Source organism: Halichoerus grypus, chromosome 9 (assembly GCF_964656455.1).
Source record: "Halichoerus grypus chromosome 9, mHalGry1.hap1.1, whole genome shotgun sequence".
Classification (NCBI taxonomy): Eukaryota; Metazoa; Chordata; class Mammalia; order Carnivora; family Phocidae; genus Halichoerus; species Halichoerus grypus.
Window position 1 is genome coordinate 3532298 of NC_135720.1, and position 13964 is coordinate 3546261.

The 13964-nt window shown below is 43.5% G+C and overlaps 1 protein-coding gene and 1 pseudogene across 7 annotated transcripts in view; one reads left to right on the forward strand and one right to left on the reverse strand.

Moving 5' to 3' along the window:
• PDE10A (phosphodiesterase 10A) overlaps nucleotides 1–13964 on the forward strand; it is a 577666-nt gene that overhangs the window by 185020 nt on the left and 378682 nt on the right. The window lies entirely within an intron of this gene.
• The window catches only part of LOC118555036 (26S proteasome regulatory subunit 6A pseudogene), a 747413-nt pseudogene continuing 743649 nt past the window's right edge, over nucleotides 10201–13964 (reverse strand). Inside the window, exon 2 of the transcript XR_013441011.1 lies at nucleotides 10201–11601. The product of XR_013441011.1 is annotated as a 26S proteasome regulatory subunit 6A pseudogene (transcript). The remainder of the gene's footprint in view (nucleotides 11602–13964) is intronic.

Below are 13964 nucleotides of genomic sequence, written 5' to 3' on the forward strand. Positions count from 1 at the left end.
AAACGGGTTGCTAAGGAAGTGTGATGGCGGAGGCCACAGTGCACACGGAGCGGCCACGGCCGCTGGAGGCGGGAGGCAGACAGACTGCCCTTGTCCCGCGCGGGCTGGGCTACCTGGCCGTCTGGGCCCAGGGACACCACTGCTCGGACTTGCTGTTGGAGCAACAGGCCCTCCCTCTGACATGTTTCTGAAGGGTTTGCTTTTGTGCTCCCCACCGACTTGATAAAATTACTGCGATAAACTAGAAGACTGGAAATGCACTTGGCTCGCTGCAAAGACACTGCTGTTTGATAGAATGTGGATTGCTTTACAGGAGCACGGATGAGAACCACCCGAGTTCCTGCCGCTCAGGGTCACAGCGTTCCGCAGGATGCTCGTGTTTGTCTTCAGCGTTCTGTCCTCAACAATGACCCAGAAAGATGCCCCATGTAGTTACTGGCCCCTGAAAGTCCTTAAAATCATTCCCCAGGGCTACTGCTTTCACACAGATGAGCTCTTGGGGAATTCTTTTTTCTTAATAGAATCATTAAAGAAAGAAACAAACAAACAAAAAACTAAAAAAAAATAATAAGTAAATAATAAAACATAGAGCTGTATTCTAAACATCCAGAATGGAGAGTTATTATTCTGTCACATTAGCTTTCAAGTCGTGAGAAGGAAAGGTTATCTTCAGGATTATCTTCAGAAGGAAGGATTATCAGTAACATCAAGGTTCTTCCTGATCCTGAGTCCCAGCCTCCTCCTGACCCCCCAGGGGCAATGGTGCTCAGGAAGCTGGTGTGTTCACCGCCAGGCCATTTATTTGGCATATATATATATATATATATATATATATATATATATATATATATATTCAAGAGCAATACAGAGTCTCTATGTGTGCTTTTAAAATACACATAAAAACACATGATTATTGCTGTATGTCCCTATAATTTAATTTTTCCCCTTAACATTCTTTTGAAAGATATGTATTTCTAATTTCTATTATTGCAAGACTATTCCTAAGAGTCTTGCTATTTACTGGTTGCTTTCAAAGTGGAATTGAAATGCTACGTACAAAAGTTAAAGATAGGGGCTCCAGGTAGCTCCGTCGGTTGAGCCTTCAGCTCAGGTCATGATTTTAGGATCCTGGGATCGAGCCCCATGTCAGGATCTCTGCTCAGTGGGGAGCCTGCTTCTTCCTCTCCCTCTGCCGCTCCCCCTGCTTGTGCTCTCTCTCTCTCTCTCTGTCAAATAAATAAATAAAATCTTTAAAAAGAGAAAGTTAAAGATAATCATGTCCAAGTCACATTCATTTTACATTTACACTTGTAGAAGTTCTGTCACTTTACACACATTTTCCTTTCGTGTTGTCTGTTTTTCTATTTGGCTTTCAGAGGGAGACAGTGTTTAAGTTTGAAAGGTCTCTCATTGGAGATTCTTTAAAGATTCTGGTGTTACACGCAAGTGAATTTCCTAGACAATTGCCAGATCTTTTTTTAATTGAAAAGTTTTGAAGGAAGTTTTTCTGAAATGATGTCTTAAGCATATCTCAACCCTGGTGCAGCGCCTGGGTGGCTCAGTCGGTTGAGCATCCAACTCTTGGTTTCAGCTCAGGTCATGATCTCAGGGTCATGACATCAAGCTCTGCGTCAGGCTCTGCGCTCAGCCTGGAGTCTGCTTGAATTTCCCTCTCCCTCCGCTCTCCCCACCATGTTCCCGCACATGCTCTCTCCCCGCTCTCTCAAATAAATAAATCTTAAAAAAAACCACATCTCTGATGAATCATTAAATTCTACCTCTGAAGCTAGTAATAAAGTATATGTTAATTAAACTGAATTTACATTAAAAATACACATCTCAACCTTAAAAAAAAGAAAAGAAAAAACCCAAAGATGTTGAACATGCTTATTGAATCCCTTGATTGGTTGCAATACAACATCTCTTTAGAGATTTTTCTGGGGTTGAGGGCTGTTTTTCCTTGTTGCAAATGGCCCTGTGTGGTTCTGAGTTCTTGAATCTAGATAACCTGGGTTTTACTTATTGTCACACTGACAGTTACTTTTGCTCTCACCTGTGGTTACAATTCTGGAAAGCGTCTCCTTCTTCTCTTACCTGCTTCTTAATCAATTGTCACCTGGAAATGTTGACAATAAACTAATTAAGCCATGCTAGCCTTTAATCGGTGGGGCACTCATTTACGGCAGAAGCCCCTTTCTTTCTTTTCCTTGGTCCCTGGCTATGTCCTTGTCCAAATAACTATAAGATCTGAACTTTTCTGGAATCTGATTTGTAGAAAGAAAAAATAAACATTTGGAAATGAGAAATATTTTCTAGTTTTTAAAAGTTATACTGCTGAGAATATGGAAAAAATAGGGAACAAGTTGTCATCACAAAATATCAGAACCACTTTTCAAACATTTCTCTCAGAACTAGAGGAGGCAAACTTTATGCTGGACATTATTTCAGATGTGGAAACTTCTAAGAGGACTCGTAATGTTGACATGCATTGCTCAAACAAACAGGAGAAATGATGTCTTCAAGGAAAAAAAAAACATTATTTCTTCTGCCAAAGAGGGAAAAGACCCGATATGCTTGAGCATATTTTAAAACAATCATTTGTGCTGTCCGAGTAGAAATAAGTGAAAGCTCACTAATTTGAACCTGAAGTAATTTAAAATGAAAATTCAGAGTGTGGATACATGCTTCCACAGATCATTTTGCCAATCTAAAGAAAAGATTTGACCAAGGGAAATGACAAGAACGAGTTTGATGACCAAATCAGGCATCCGAGGATAAAGAACTCAGTGCACTGATGTCTATGAAAAGGGAGGTTTGTGGCCCCGATGCGTTCCTGGAGCGTCTGCAAACGGCCAGGCTGGAGGGTGTCGGCCTATTTCATGCTGGGCACCTCCAAATGCTAAAATGTTGCTTCTTCTGAAATACCTGTCCTTTGGATTTTCACTCTATTCCACATTCTTGCTCCCCAGCAAGATGGAGCACAAATCTGCCCCACTTGTTATGCTCAAGAAAGAGACCGCTTGTCCCCCCCCCCACCCCCGCTAAAGGTCTTCTTCCAGCTAGATTCATTTGGAAAGTAAAGTTCCCATTAAAATATCTAATAAGAAATGAGGATAATCATTAGAACCTAGAGCAAGGAAGGTGAAGACACAGAGACCCAGAGAGGGAAAGTAGCCCCCCAGGTGAGGAGCAGGTTCCTGGGCGCGGGCAAGGCTGGGCGGCGCAGAAGGAAGGGGAAGGCATCAGAGGCTGAGGGGCGGAGGGCCATCCCAAGAACCTCGGCTGTAATGGGGGAGCTCAGCCCCGCAGAGCAGAGGGTTTGGATGAGGGGTTAGCCTGCTCGGCTCCTTCCCTTATGTTCTAGGGCTTTACTAGACCAGACAGAGGGACATACGGGTGTTAAGGACCGCAAAAGGAGCATGTAGCCAAACTACGCTGCATTTAATAACGGAAGCGCATCGCATTGGAACTCTGAGTATAATCCTTGCAAAGTGTGTCATTCCCTTGTCAGATTTTCTTCAAACCATACAATGCTCTATTGTTGGCCTTGTCAATGGGCCCAAAAGCATTTTGCATTGTTTCAATAAGATATTATCGGGGTTAAACGTTATTTTAGTTTCACAGTAATAGGGATATTTAAGGTGGATCTGAAGAATTATTTCAAACACAACCATGCATATATTTATATATGGTGTGTCCGGGACAAGGCAAACCCGCAGCGCCTGGCTGTGATCAGAACCCACCGGCCTGCTCTGTGAGCCAGTCCACCCCATCCCAGCCCCACTTGGGTCCCACGGGCACGGTCCACCGCCGGCAGCCACGACAGTTAACCCAGGCGTGGCCGAGGTCAGGCCCCCACGGTGCTCTAGTGTAGACAGGGTTGCACAGTCCACAAACCCCCAGGACTGCCACCAGCTTCTGACCTGGAGCCTAAATGAGGCAGGGAAGGGAAGCAGGGCTGTCCAAATTTTCTTTTTGCTTTGTTGGCTCTTTTTTTTTTTCTTTCTTTCTTTTTACACTGGAGATTTGGCAGAGCTGAGATCAAGATCTCAAGATCTTGCCATTTTCACAAACCCGTTGTTTGTTTCATTTACAGACTTGTTGACAAATGTAAGCTGGGAGGAAACGAGTGGGATTTTCTGCTTACTTGGTGGGAGTAAGCAGAGATCTGCGTCAGGCCATCCCCCAACATCAGACAGTGGCGGTGGGGCCTGGGAGGTCCAGGATGTGCCCATGAGCCCGACCGCGGGCATCTACAGGCCCAGAGGACACAGGGCTGGCGACCCCCGCAGCTGTGAGGCCCCGTGGTTGGGGGGCGGGTGCGTGTGTGGTAAGATGCCAGACCCGCCCCGGGCTCCCGGGCTCTGCACGTGTGCCGAAGAGGGTTCCACTCTGTAATTCCATAGCGGTCCCCGCTATGAGCTCTCTGGGGCTCCCTACAATTTCATCAGTTCAGAGGCAGCAAATATTTGGGGTCCTCTCTTTCAACCATTGATTGACTGTACTGGGCACGACAGACGGAAATAGGAACAAAACATGAGCCCCGCCCTAGAAACCTCAGTCTGTCAATCAGATTCTGCCCCCTGCGTTGTGTCACACAGGGAGCGTGGGCTTTGGGTGAGGATTGAGGGCATGGGACGGGGGACCGGGACAGGGACCAGGACAAGGACAAGGGACCGGGACAGGAGCTCACAGGGACCATGGACAGGGTGAGCGGGGCATGTAGAGGTGTGTGCCCGGTGGGACGTGTGCACCGCGGTGGGGCAGCTGGGCTGGCAGAGTCTGCTCCTGACCGTCCCCCTTCCCTTGTGCTGAAGCCATGACATCACGTGGTTAGAGAACCAGGTGACATCCCTGTGTTGGGGGACATGGAGGACAGTGTGGAGCCCAGCTGCAAGGCTGGTAAACATCTTCAGAGCAGAGATGATGAACCCAGAGCCGTGAGCATGACACCCTCCTGGGAGGACAGGCTGTGTGTGGTGTCAACAGGAGTCCAAAGTGACTCCATTGTTTCTGGGGCAGAAATTCAGAGCATGTCTTCTTTTTTTTTAAATTTAATTTAATTTTATTAAGTTATGTTAGTCACCATACGATACATCATTAGTTTTTGATGTAGAGATCCAAGCTCTTAAAACTTACATAACTTCTTGAAATAGAAGGCTGCCTATTACATATAAATATCTGTGCAGAGAACATTCTGGAAGGATACAAGGGAAAATGTTTTATCTAGGCAGTGGATATGGAGATTGGGGGTTGGTAGGGAGACTCCCATTTTCCATGTAACACCTTTCTGCATGTTTGCTTTCTTTTTTAACAGAGCAGATGTGACTTGACCATTCCTAAGTCCCTGAGCACTCAGAAATATGACCCATTAGATCTGGCCCTTCAATTTACTGTCAGTGGGCCCTCAGAACTCTTTTCTAGCCCCGAGAAGAAAAACCTTTTTTTTTTTTTACTTCTTCATTTAGTTTTGCTTTTGTTTGTTTTTATTTGGCAATATTTCTATTGTAATGTTTGCAATTCTGTGGCTTGCTCAGGAATAGAGATTGAAACTAGGATCTTGCCAGGACACCTTTTTATTTTTATAAGACATAATCGACATATGACATTATATTAGTTTCAGGCATACAACATGATGATTCAACAGCCAGGACTCCTTTTTGAGCATAGAAACTGTTTCCTTAGATGTTAATATATCTGTCAATATTTTCTGGAATTCCATTATAAGAACAATTCAATCACATAATAGATTAGGGACGATCTTTTATCTACAAGGAGTTGGCGTCTGTAGAGTCCCTCACAATTCTTAAGATAGCATGTTGCATGAATAATTTGTTATATTTCTGTTGCACACGCAAAGGCGAAACTGCGAACAAGTGGGCCAGATAGTCCTTAGAGTAGAGCACGAAGGCCCCTTCCTCTTCTCTAGTCCATATTAGAAAATGCTTTATGATCTTTGTTTAGATACCGGACACTGTCTGCTCACTGACAAACTTGCTAATGTTTCACATTTCTATCTCAATGTGACTTCTATGATTATGTGCTTTCCAAGATTTTCACAGGGTATAAAAAAAACTATTAGCAATTAAACTTTTGCTTAATTTTAGTTACATGCTTGGCAGCATGTAGGATATATCCAGCCAGAAGTCTGCATATATTCTTTCCTTTGGCAGAGAAAAAGGAAGTGATTCTAGCAATATGCATTGCTGTTTAAATTAACCAATACAAATTACCACAAGAGCTGTATCTCGACTTTTTCCTGTTTTTGAAATAGGTTACAATTTCAATAGACCGTCCTGGCTACTCTAAGATTCATGTGTGTGGGGTTTTTTGGGCAGACTAGAGCTATCAGATGGGGAAAGCTATGCTGTCCACATGGGAGCCGCCAGCTACCTGTGGTTATTTAAATTTAACTTAATTAAAATTAGATAACATTAAAATTTTAATTCCTTAGCTGGACAAGCCACGTTTCAAGCACTCGGTGGCCCCCTATGGCTGATGGCCACTGTATGGACAACACAGATCTAGAACATTCCATCATCACAGGAAGTTTTACTGGACAGCATGAGTCTAGAATAGACATTTTCATAAACGGCAGGAATGGAAATGCTTCCATAATAATTTTTAAAGTGTAATGAAGACAAAGATGCAGTTTCATGCAGATTCTTAATTTATGGAGTGGAACATAAAATACACATAAACACTTTACAGTTTTCTTTGTACTGTTTTCATTTAGAGTGGGACGTATTTGACTTTGTGGAAGTCCGTGCCTGGTGTGTTTTACTTGGCTTTCTTTTAGACAAAGGGAGGAAAGTGTGAGAATAACACAGATGATTATGGTCACAGTGTTTCTCTGGTTTAATATCGAGAGATCTGGTTCAGACACGGACGCAGCGTGGCTTGGGGTGGAGTTAGCATGTTCACTGCCCTTCACTGACACTCAAGGAAAAGTGATTTCAGAGATGGGTCTTGACTTCCTACCTTTTTTCCCCTAGTACTCTTTGGATTTCTAGCCCTACAGTATCATTATTTACATATTTATCATTTATTTATGACATGTTGAACTTCGGACATGCTTAGAAATACTGCATAATAGGATTCTTTCCATAGATGTTCTAATACTATTAATGCATAATCTTCTACTTCCCTATAAATACGGAAACGTTTGGGAGCTAAGTGAAGCACACTTCAAACAAATTACTACCTTACACCACACACCAAAATTAACCCAAAATAGATCAAAGGCCTTAATGGAAGAGCTAAAACTATAAAACCCTTAGAAGAAACATAGATGTAAACTGTATGGCCTTAGATTAGGCAACAGTTTCTTTCAGGATCATATGAAAGCACAGACAATAAGAGAACACATGGATAAACCAGACCTCATCAAAATTAAAAACATGTGTGCTTCAAAGGATGCTATCAACTTTGGAAAAGCCCATCCCACAGGGGGGAGAACATGTTTGCAAATCACATATGTGATAAGAATCTACTGTCCAGAATATATAAAGAGCTCCTCAACTCAACAATAAAAAGATAAATAATTAGTAGTTATAAGTGAATAGATATTTCTCTAAAGAAGACAAACAGATGGCCAATAGGCACATGAAAAGATGCTCAGCCTCATTAGTCATTAGGTAAATGCAAATCAAAATCACAATGAGATGCTCCTTCACACCATTAGGATGGCTCATAAAATATGCAGCATCAGATGTCAGCATGGAAGTGGAGAAATGAATACCCTTGTGCACAGCTGGTGGGAAAGTAAAAATGGCGCAGCCACTGCGGAAAACAGTTCAGCAGTTTCGAAAAGTTAAACATAGAGATACCCTATGACCTACCAAAGCCACTAGTAAATCTCCACCCAAGATAATTGAAAGTATATAGTCACACAAAAGCTTGTGTTCCCGAGTGTTGATAGGAGCAAAATAATAATAGCCCCAAAGGGGAGACAACCCAAATGTCTATCAACTGATAGATAAACACAATGTGGAATATTATTCAGCCATAAAAAGGAATGAGGCACTGATACACGCTAAAACATGGATGAACCTTAGGAACTCTCTGCCAAGGGGAAGAAGCCAGTCACCATGACAACCTGCTGTATGATTTCACTTATGTCAAATGTCCAGAATAGATGAACCCACAGACAGAAAGTAGATGAGCAGTTCTCGGGAGCTGGGGACAGAAGGAAAGAGAGTAAATTCTCAGAGGTGTGCCGTTTCCTTTGGGGGTGATGTATGTTCCGGAAGTAGATGGTGGTGATGGTTGCACAACCTTGTGAGTGTATAAATGCCCCTGCATTGTACACTTTTAAAGGATGCATCAGGTGGCCCATGATGCAGTCAGTTAAGTTACCGACTCTTGGTTTTGGCTCAGGTCATGACTCAGGGTCGTGAGTTCAAGCCCCCTCTCAGGCTCCATGCTCAGTGCAGAGTCTCCTTGGGATTCACCCTCTCTCCCCCTGCCCCTCCTCCCACTCTCTCTTTCTCCCTCTCTCTAAAATAATAAATAAATAAATAAAATCTTTAAAAAAATAAAAACAAAAAATAGAGGATGCATCTTGTGGTATATAGGTATATATTATATCTCAATCAAATATTTTAAATAAACATATATTTATATAAACATAATTCTTGGTTTCTCTTTAATCCCTTAATTCTCTTTAATCCCTTAATCTAAAAATAAGTAATTTTTTAAAGATTTTTGTAATTTATTCATTTGAGAGAGAGCGAGAAAGACAGTACACAAGTAGGGGGAGGGGAGGGGCACAGGGAGAGGGAGAAGCAGGGGGAGGGGCAGAAGCGGTGGGGGGGACAGAAGCAAGGGGGGCAGAAGCAGGGGGACCAGCAGAAGCAGACCCCTCACTGAGCAGGAAATCAGTTGGATGCTGGGCTCAACCCCAGGACCCCGGGGTCATGACCTGAGCCAAAGGCAGACCCTTAACCCACTGAGCCACCCAGGTGCCCCTAAGAATATGTCATTTGTTTTCAATGCCATCTGACCCAGTGTTTTAGGGAAACTGAGAGGGAAAACCTCTAAGTGCAAGTACAGAATGAAATGAGCATGAGATCAAGTCCGTGTTTTTATGTAGAAACATGAGAAGGCATCTCTTTTCACTTTAGCTAAAAGTATAAATTAGAAGTAGAGCGTGTTATTTGTGAGCCAGAAAATCAATTATAAAACAATAAAAAGTTTGAAAGACTCAAGTAGTTAGCATCTTTTTTAGTCAAAATTGCATGTTATATAATCTTTCCATGGCTATATAAAAAGAGCCCTTAATCACATCGAGTTCTCACACGTCTCCAAAGTTCTGCAGAAATGGAATGATTCTGCATGCCCTGGTACACTATTAAGCACATTTATTTCTTTTTATTTGTCACCATCTTTGCATCTGTCTTGAAATAAATACTCCTGAAATGCCTGCTTCTCTCGGGAAGGGGAGGCGGAGTCCCTGCAGAGACAGCATGTCGGATGACTTCATTTCCTGGGTTAGAGAAAATCCCCGCCTGGACAGACTGCCAGCAGGAAGTGTTGTCCACGTGACAAATAAACAATAAAAGTGTGGGCATAAGAAATAAACAACTCAACTAGGTTGCAAAACAAAACAACAGCGTGCAGAATTGACCTTAATTTGCCCAACGCTTGAGGATGATCTGCTAGGGTCTCCAGATCACAGTCTACACTGCACGTGGGGTTTTTCAGCCGGGCACTCCGCCTTAGTTTGGTGCCAAATTAAGAGTGAGGACAAGACAAATCAAACTTCCAACAAAACTCTTCTAAGGCCTTGTAAGCACCATGTAACTAGGTAACAAGCATAGATAAGGATGAAGCTATCAAGGCAAGCATGCTCTTTCTAGGCTAAACATTTTATTTCAGGTAAATATTAGTGATTATCATACCATGCACAGGATGTGCAAAAGCAGCTAGAAATAAACCCTTTTCTCTGGGTTCCAGTCATCCTAACCTGTCAATGATGGAGACTCTGCCTTCTCGTACACACGCATTCCCTTCTGCTTCTCACCGGGGCTGACTGTGGACAGGCAGCAGAGGGGACGAGGAGACGGGGACATACAGTAAGTAAGGTGGAAGGACGGGCTCTACAGTTAGGAACTAAGAAAGGTTCCTTGTTGTTTACCTACTGATATTTTACTGACTCTGCCCTTAAAAGGATTTTTCTTGCAGTTTCAGAGGAGATGTTTTAGAAAAATAAACTAGATTTTTTTTTTTTTTTTGACCTGCAACCATCTTTTATTATGAATTTTACCCAGCACCAGACCAGGGAGCAGGTGTGGTGGGCAACCTCCTAGGCGTAGTACTTCAGGTTGGCTTTCTTCTTGGCCTGCACCTCCAGGATGCCCTCCGTGTAGTCCTTGTGTGTGAGTTTCTTGGCACCCCTGCGCAGTGCGATCATGCCCACCTCCATACACATAGCCTTGCACTGGGCCCCACTGAAGTCATCTGTACAGCGGGCCAGCTCCTTGTAGTTCACATCGGGACTGACATTCATCTGGCAGGAGTGGATCTGCATGATTTTGGCCCAGGCCTCCTCGTTGGGCATGGGGAATTCAATCTTCCGGTCCAGACGGCCTGAGCGGAGCAGTGCGGGGTCCAGGATGTCCACCCTGTTGGTGGCTGCAGTCACCTTTACTTGAGTGTCGGGCTGGAACCCATCCAGCTGGTTCAGAAGCTCCAACACTGTCCTCTGCACCTCCCGGTCTCCAGCCTTCTCACTGTCAAAGCACTTAGTGCCAATGGCATCCAGCTCATCGATGAAGATGATGGATGGAGCTTTCTCCTTGGTCAGGGCAAAGGCATCCCGGATCAGGTTGGCACCATCCCCAATGAACATCTCCACCAGCTGGGGGCCAGCCAACTTCAGGAAGGTAGCCTTGGTCTGTGTGGCACAGGCCCGGGCCAGCAGGGTCTTCGCCATACCTGGGGGGCCATACATCAACACCCCTTTTGGAAGCTGGATCCCCAAGTTCTCAAACTTCTCCTTGTGGTTCATTGGCAGGACAATGGCCTCCACCAGCTCCTGAATCTGCTTGTCCAGGCCCCCGATGTCACTACATTGTTCTGTGGGCCTCTCATCCACCTCCATGGCCTTCACCCGAGAGTCATGATCTGTGGGCAGGGTCTCCAGGATCAGATAGGAATCTTTGTTCACACCCACCAAGTCTCCTGGCTTTAGCTTTTCAGCATCCACCAACCCAATCACAGGCAAGAAGTATGTCTGTCATGTAGAGGTTTTGATCACTGCATATTTACCATTCCTCTGGGAATCCAGGTCAATATTGGCACCATCCTCTTCTTGGTCATTGGGATCAACATCTAGAAGCTCGATAACGTTGGACACAAGGTATGGCAGGGTCTTGTTCACTTTGATTTTTCTCACTGTTCTCTTTGATCTTGTCCTTCATGGCTTGGAGTTCGTGGGTAACTCACAATATTTCACTCTTCATGATCCTGAGCTCACTGTCCAGCAGCCGTGTGCGCTGGATAATCTCTTCTGTGGATGTCTTGAGCACCTCCTCCCCAATTCCATCTTGCTCAGCCTCATCCCATACGGTTGCCATCTTCTCCTGCCGAGTCACTGGACTCTAAACTAGATTTTTAAAACCAGAAATGGAAAGTTTTCAACAAATTACTTCACTGTTTAAATTAATTGCTACACATTATAATAAAGGCTATATCTAAACTCTGCAGATTTCTCCAAAAAGGATAATAATCATAGTAACGTCACCCCATCTACAGCGTTTGATATTTTTTTGCAAACAGATTTTTAACAGTAGAACATACTAAAACCAGTGTGATTTTCCTAAATTGGTTTATAATATCTCTCATTTCTCGAGAGCATATGAGGAAAGTACTAATATTCCTTATTTTCCAGGTGGTAGGACAGATTCCAAACAGTAAGTAAAATGCCCAAAGGCAACAGTGAAGTATCAGAGCAAGGATTCAGACCCCAGGTCTTTCTGTGGCAGAGCCGAAACGTTTAAACCCTCTGCAACACTGCTCTGGCCACAAGCAAACCCTGCGGTTCTCCTGGGTTTTCTCCTACAATCTATGCTGAACTGAATTTTATTCTGTAAAGGCAGCATTTCACGCCGCAAGCATAGCAAGCGTCCTACTCACTCCACCGCTCACTAGCTGAGGGATCTTGGGCCTTGGCTTCCTCGTGTGTAAAATGGGGAATAATAAAATGGAAAGGATTATTTCTACCTTAATGATTGTTGTCAAGATTAAATGAACTGCTACAAGTGCATGGCTCAAACAGCACCTGGACCAGCTTCATCAAGAGACAGCTCTTACTACGTACAAAAGGTTTTCTGTGCCTCCAGCTCATGGTCAGATGACGTAGAATGCACAAATATTGAAATATTTGTGTCCTGCAATGTAGTGTGAGTAACACACAGCCACACCAGTATGTCTGGGTGCTGTTGTTTGAGACCTTGTTATCTGGTTCACAGGTAGGACAGGAGCATACGAAATGACAAGTGAAATAAAACATTTAAACGAAACCCCCCAAATGAAAGAAATAGCATGGCGGAATTGTCAGGAAAAAACATGACGGTGATGTCTTTAAGGAGAGAAGAAATTTAGGTGAGCTGATGGCAGTGGGGAGGGTGAATGCCAGTGATGGGGGGGTGCGTGTCCACCAACGCGGAGGTCTGGGGGGCCTTTAGGCACTCCTCCAAGAACTGCGGGAACTTACCAGCCACTAATGAGCACTGACTATGTCTTACAAGGTCTAATCCCATATGGGTCAGTGAGTCACCAGAGTTTGGACCAAGCCTTGCGTTAGTCTGTGGCCAATTTTTGGCATAAACAATTTCCTTTTTTCTCTTTCCCAGACTTTAAAAGCTTTTGTCGTTGCTGGATTAGGTTTCCTTTTTATTTTTCTTTGGTTTTCCTTCCTCCCTCCCCCTTTCTTTCTTCTTTTCCTTCCTTCCTACTCTCTTTCAAGTGGTGTGTGTGTGTGTGTGTGTGTGTGTGTGTGTGTGTGTGTGTGTGTTCGGGAGTCTGCATGCCTGACATGCTAGCAGCAGAACTGAGTGACACCTGCTGTTGGGTGGAGAGGGACCGACACTGTCCCAGAGCTGGCTGAGAAAGCTGAATATATGCCACACAGAAAAGGGGTGCTAAGTATTGGAGAACAACTATGTGTGGGTGACAAGGTTTTTCCCAGTCTAAAGTGACACAAGAAAAAAAAAAAGGTGTAGTGAAATTTTTATAGAGTTATACTTACTGACTTGCAATCGTTACATATTTGTGTTCTAATTCACTGAATTTGTCAAGATCCATTGATGTGATCGTAAAATACAATTACAGAACAGGTCTATAAAACTGGAAATTGGTTCCTCATGTCTCCTCCACCGCCCCGTCTTTTCTTTAAAATGTTTCTGAAATCTAAAGATCTGGTGACCACTGATAGTAAGTTGCAATGAATCTTTAAAAAGGTATCACTTAGAAAGACCATGCAGTGGATTTCCATGAGGAATACTGCACTGATGGTCATTTACTAGGGCACACAGTTACTTCTTATCACAGAAGGTAGTTCTAGCCACACGGCGGGATGTATTTTTAAAAATAATTATAATGTACATCTCATTTTTCTTTGAAACGTATTTCTCTAACTGCTCTATTAATTATAGCACATATAATAAATATGCATTTAGTTTCTAATACACATTAATTATTTGCATCGAAACACTAAACTTTTTATATCTATAATAACTGAGCCTGCTTTTTCAATCTAGTTGTGACCTGATGTCTTAACCTCATGTTGATCGTTTCCAATTTAAAGAAAAAGCCAGGCTTGTATATCCAGTAAAACTGAGGGGGAAATGAGAAACATGCTTACAGAATTACGATGGACCCAGCCGAGATGTTGCAGGTGACCAGCTGACCGAGTAAAGAAAATGAGCGAAACAGGGAATTCCTGTCGCCGAGCCCAGACC